Consider the following 6504-nt stretch of genomic DNA (forward strand, 5'->3'; position numbering starts at 1 on the left):
ATGTGGCCACTGGTGCAGGGGTTTGAGATGGGCTGCCCACTGTGACTGCTCCTCCATCTCCCGGCAAGACAGGAGTCTCTCTGGACTGAGGCCCACAATTTGCTGCTGGAACAAACAGAAGAGGGTCAAGCAGTTCAGATCCTCATCGAAAGAGTAGCAATAGAGCAGCAAATACTACTTGAAAACTCTACTGTGTGCCACTTAGGAACCATTATTATTGCCATTTAATTTTACTTATTTAAGTTTGTCCTATGCTTCAGCTCATGGTACATGTTCATTATTTGTTTGTACAAGGCTCCTGCATCTATTTGTTTGTTTGTTTGAGACAGGGTCCTGCTCTGTCACCCAGGCTGGAGTGCAGTGGTGTGATCATAGCTCACTGCAGCCTTGAACTCCTGGGCTCAAGCTATCCTTCTCCCTCAGCCTCCCAAGTAGCTGGTACTACAGGAGCATGACACCATGCCTGGCTAATTTTTAAATATTTTTGTAGAGATGGGGTCTCACTATGTTACCCAAGCTGGTCTCTAACTCCTGAGCTCAAGTGGTCCTCCTTCCTCAGTCTCCCAAAATGCTGGAATGACAGGCATGAGCTACCACATCTGGCCCATTTGTCTGCTTATCCATTTACTTTGCCCAGAGTTTCTCATTGGCTGCACTATTGACATATCAAGTCAGATCATCCCTTTTATGCAGGCTGTCCTGTACATTGTAGGATGTTTGGCAGCATCCTTGGCCTCTCTACTACATGCCAGTATTACCCACCCCCACACCTCCACTGTGACAACCAAAAATGTCTCTGGATATTGCCAAATGTCCCCTGGGGAAAGGGAGCAGAATCATCTCAGGCTGAGAACCACTATCCCCTTATCCCCTTCCTCACTCCCCTCCTCTCCCAATAGAAGCCTCTCTGATGCATCTGCTGTGTGTCCTCCTGTTTGCACACACCCTTGCAGCTCTGTTCACTGCCCCATTCATATCCTTTGCCCACCTTTTTATTGGAGTTGCCATCTTCTTTGGATCTGCAAAGGGCAGTCCTTGTGTTTTCTTTTCTTTTATTTTTTTGAGATGGAGTCTCACTCTGTCACCTAGGCTGGAGTGCAGTGGTGTGATCTCGGCTCATTGCAACCTCCACCCACTGGGTTCAAGCAATTCTCATGCCTCAGCCTCCTGAGTAGCTGGGATTACAGTCTTCCGCCACCACACCTGGCTAATTTATATATTTTTAGTAGAGACGGGGTTTCTCCATGTCAGTCAGGCTGGTCTTGAATTCCTGACCTCAGGTGATCCACCCACCTCGGCCTCCCGAAGTGCTTGGATTACAGGGCATGAGCCACCGTACCTGGCCAGTCCTTGTGTTTTCTAAATATGAGTCCCACATTGGTGTGGCTTGTGTTTTCTTCTCCTTTTCTGTCATCAGTCTGCTAACTCTTGCCTTACAGATGAGGAAGCAGAAGTTCACAGCCATAGCTGACCATGCTCACACAGCTTGTAAGTGGTGACCCAGGTCCAGGCCTCTGTCTCCAGAGCCCAGGCTCTTGACCCCTGGGCTACAGCAGTGTCCCTTCCATTCAAATATGACTTCGCAGGCAGGCAGGCAGGCAAGGTCAGGCCCTGAGGCCCGGGCAGGGAAGGGAGGTGGCTCACTCCAGGTCATGCAGCTCGACAGCAGCATCACCCAGGTCAACCTGATGTGATGCCAAGTGTCTTGGGAACTGGATTTAATGTGGTTTTTTTGTTGTTGTTGTTTTTTTTTTGGTTGAGGAATGACCAAGTGATTTCGCTTAAATGTCCAACAGGAGGCTGTGGCTCTGGTGAGAAGAAGAGGTGGGGATCTGAGGGTGTCTGTGCGAGGAGGCTCCTCTGTTGGCTCTGCATGGTGCTCACAGACACATGGTTGGGCAGATTTCTGGATTTGGATTTTCTGGCCTGGATCTCTGTGCCCTGGACCCTCGCAGAAGAGTGCTTCTCTCCGGGCCCAGGGGATGATGGATGGAGGGGAGCCAGGTTTTGTTGCCTAAATGCCATTCACATGACTCGCTGACCTCAGGGTCCTTCCCCTTTCTCTTGTCTTTTTCTCCTTCACTGCATTCTGCCCTGCTTTGGTTTCCCTTCTCTATTTTCCTTTTTTCAATCTGCACAAAGCCCTCGGAGGCCTGGGGCTGACCTGGGGCCTCTTGGCTCTGGCTGAGGTTGGTTTCCAGTTCCTGGACGGTAGCCCTGAGGCTGTCTGACTTCAAGGGCCATAGTGAGACTTGGGAGGTGGGAGGTTTGGGAGGAAGCAAGCTGGCCAATGAGCCAGTGCCTGGAGGCTGGTCCTCTCCTGCATCCTCAGGGCAGGACCTCTGAGCCACCAAAGCCCGAGGACAAATACCTAGTTCAGGCCACAGCCACTCCCTACCCATCCCTGACAGACATGCCTAGTTCATCCCAGATCTCTTCCTACCAGCCTCAAGATCCTTCTCAGCGGAGAATGTGGGATGGAAATGTATCACCTCTGGCTTATAGCTTCATCTTTACTTCCCGGAAGCCTTTCCCACCGTGGTTCTCAACCCTGACCACTTAGCAGAATCACCTGGGTAACTTTCCAAACAGACTGATTTCCAGGCCCCAACCCAAGATTCAGATTTTGTGGGTCTGGAGTGTGGCTGGGGATTGAGATGCTGTAAAATCTCCCTGGGTGATTCTGCTATGTGGCCAGGACTGAGAGCTACTGTTTCACTGAGGCCAGAGTGTTGCAGAAAGAGCACAGAAGGCAGGTGGGGGACTGAGTTCGCGTCTGGACAACCCTCAGGTGGCAGCATGTCTCTCAGCAAAGCCCCTTCCCTCTCCAGGCACTGGGCAGGAGCACCCTAAGGAGAAGTGACAGATGTGTGGAGTTTTAGACTCAGAAAGGGCCAGGAAACCAACCAAGCTACCCCTCATCCTGCAAAACAGAAGACTGGAGGGGGTGGAGTAGCCAGGGTCTCACAGGGCACTGGCAGGGTTGGGGGTGTGGGAAGCCAGGCTAGGCTTTGGGCTGCCTCCTCCCACTGGCTGGGCCCCTCAGTGAGTCCTCTTTAGATTAGAATGTTGGGAACATGATGTCTCCCCACTGTTTACTCGAAAAGGAACCTGTTCTCTCAGTGCCTGATAGTGGGGAAGCAATGGCTAGAGTTAGAGGGTATTGGTCTCAGCCAAACTTGGCAAGAGGACTTTTGCAGTGCCGCTGACTGTCTGCAGCTGTTTTATAGGCCCTGTGGCTCAAAAGGGGAAGTGTGGCTGCATTTAGAAAGTTGTCCACAAGGAGGAATGGTGGGGGTGTGGGAGTGGGGGTGGGGCTGACAAGGGTGGCCAGGCTGGGGAGCTAGAGGAGGAGGAGGAGGGACACAGGCAGGACCTGTGGACAGGGGTTTGATTTGGGGCCCACATGTTGTCACTGTGGAAACTCTTGGGTTTGAGGGGATGGAGATAGGGGAGAGTGAAAGGGAGGCAGACAGAGAAGAAAGGGGGAGGTGGGGAGGGAAAAGAGCTCCCAGCTGGGAAGCCTGGCTTTTCTTAGGTTGGAAGCAAACATGAAGTGTGCTGGGAGCATGCCCAGCCATGCCCTGAAGGCCCAGGAAAGGGTTTCCTCTAAAGGGGAGCAGGGAGATGGTGAGAGGTGCTGGAAACGTGAAGGTTTTCTCAACATAGTCCAGCCCACAGAAGGGGATGTGAGAGGAGGAACTCTTCCTTCCCCCAAGCTATACAGAAATATATCTGATATTTGAGTCCATTTAGGCTACAATAACAAAATATCATGGACTGGATGGCTTATAAACAGCAGACATTTAATATCATAGGCTGGATGGCTTGTAAACTGCAGACATTTGTTTCTCACAGTTCCGGAGGTTGGAAGTCCAAGATCAGGGGGCCGGCAGATTCAGTGTCTGGTGAGGGCGATCTCCTCATAAATGGTGCCTTCTTACTCTAACCTCACATGGCAGAAGGGGTTAGGGGTCTGTCTCAGGGCATAATATAAGGGCACTAATCCTATTCATGAGGGCTCCACCCCCAGGACCTAATCACCTCCCAAAGGCCCGACTCCTACCTCCATCACTTTGGGGGTGAAGATTTCAACATATTAATTTGGGGGGGATATAAACATCTGGACAGCCTGAATGAAATGCACCATCCCTATGGCCAGGAATGCACCCAACCCTTCTCAGGGCTGAGCTGGGGCTCAGGTCTCCATGGTAGCAACAGCAAGATTGCTACACAAGGCTCCTAGCCCAGGGGTTGGAGGCTGGAAGACCTCAGAGACCCTGACTGAAGATCCCCATGCCTCAGGCTCCTGTTCCTGTTAATGACAGGGAGATGTACCCCCCCTGCCCTATCACAAGTGCCCTGCCCCAAGCATCAGGGAGAAACATGGAGCTCCTGCTGATCGTGGGTCACACTCCCACTGCTTCCCTCAGGCCTACTGCTCTCCCTCAGTCACTGGCACCTGCAGGGTGCTGCTCTCTGCTGCCCCCCATGCCCTAGCCTTGTCCCTACTGTATATGTGGGGATAGAGTGATGGGGTGGTGGAGGTGGGGGGGTGGTGGTACCATAACTTCAATCCAGAGCTTTCCTACAGAAGATCCTGCCTTCACCAGAAAAGTGCTTTAGCAAAGCTCCTCTTCCCAAAGTAGCCCCACCCAAGAGGACCATGAGAAGACCTTATCCTAACTTTGATCATATTACACTGGCCATAGAAAGCTCCACCACCTTTGGTGATAGATTCAGCAGCCAGAGAGATCTACTCTGAGGGTGGGAGTTAAAGAAAAGAGGGGAGGTTTGCATTGGTTCTGACTCTGTGGTTGAGCATCTGATGTCAGAAGCATGACTCCCAAAGAGCCTGCTCAGTGTACCCTGGGGAACAAGGCAACTCAACTCAACCCAATCCAACTCAACCCAATTCAACTCAACCCAACCCAACTCAATTCAACCCCACTCAACCCAACTCAACTAAACTCAATTAAACTCAACAAAACTCCCATTCATTCACTCCGTGATTTAACTATTATGTACTAGTCACCAACAATGTGTCAACCGCTGTGCTAAGTGCTGGGGATGCGGAAGAGAGCAAACAAGACACAGCCCTGCCCTCGTGGAGCTTCGAGTCTGGTAGAGGCACTTAAGGGCATATCACGGGTCTGTGTCTCCATTAAGCTCATGAGGATGGCCATGGGAGGGTAGGGAGAGGAAAGGCCCTTACCTCTGTGGTCTCACTGGAGAGACTATATTCATATACACAAAACACTCAGAGAATGAGGCAAAGTTTAATAAGTCCATTGTTGACTCTGGTAACCACTAGGTGGGCCTGACCACTAACCAACCTTGAAAAAAAAAAATTTTGGCTGGGCACGGTGGCTCACGCTTGTAATCCCAGCACTTTGGGAGGCCAAGGCAGGCAGATCACTTGAGGTCAGGAGTTCAAGACCAGCCTGCCCAACATGGTGAAACCACGTCTCTACTAAAAATACAAAAAATTAGCCAGGTGTGGTGGCGCGCACCTGTAATCCCAGTTACTCGCGAGGCTGAGGCAGGAGAATAGCTTGAACCCAGGAGGCAAAAGTTGCAGTGAGCCGAGGTTGTGCCACTGCTCTCCAGCCTGGGTGACAGAGTGAGACCCTGTCTTAAAAAAAAAAAAAAAACCCAAAACAAAAACAAAAAAATTAGTTTTGACATGAGTGTGTTGGACTGGAAAATCCATGTGGACTCTGCCGTCTTTCTTGGTTTCTTCTTCCATTTGGCTATCTAGCCCCTTCCCTTCCTCCTTCCACCTCACTTAGAGCTAGAAACCTTCCATGGCAAATGATTGGATTCTAGGTTTGGTTAAATGCCTACCATTTACAAAGTACATTGCTAGCTGCTGTAGGATTCAGAGGTAAACAACACTGGCTTTCCCCTTAAGGACGCTGGGCCTGACTTGGGTTCACAGATTGCTATGACAGAATACAGTGAAAGATGCATGCATCTTTGGACTGCATTTTACCAGTTCAAATATTTTATTTTTAATAATATGTAATAAAATATAAGGTATAACAGGGAAATGAAATGCACAGATCTTAAGCGTGCGGTTCCAAGTATTTTGAGTGTGAGTGTGACTGTGTGTTGCAGGGGGAAGGTAACAGAAGAGTTGAGTCCCTTCACTGGGTATGGGATTTGGAATATCAGTGCTATCATGTTTTGGCATGTCTGCTGCCTACCATTTTGTTTTTTAAATTTCCAACTTCAGAAAGGTTATAAGACTATATAAGGAATTCCTGTATACCGTTTCCCCAGATTCACCAATTATTTACATTTATGAAATCATTTGAGAAAAATTTAGAGAAATCTTGCCCCTTTACCCTTAAAATACTTCAAGGACATTCTTTTACATAGTCTGGCTTCCTCTTAGCTGAGCCTTGGTCATTTCATTTTCAGACAGTATTGGGTCACTCTATATCTTAAGTAAAGCTGATTTAATGGGAGAGAGAGCTGGATTGGTTTTCTGCTTGATGC

Source organism: Gorilla gorilla, chromosome 12, assembly GCF_029281585.2.
Source record: "Gorilla gorilla gorilla isolate KB3781 chromosome 12, NHGRI_mGorGor1-v2.1_pri, whole genome shotgun sequence".
NCBI classification, from domain to species: Eukaryota; Metazoa; Chordata; class Mammalia; order Primates; family Hominidae; genus Gorilla; species Gorilla gorilla.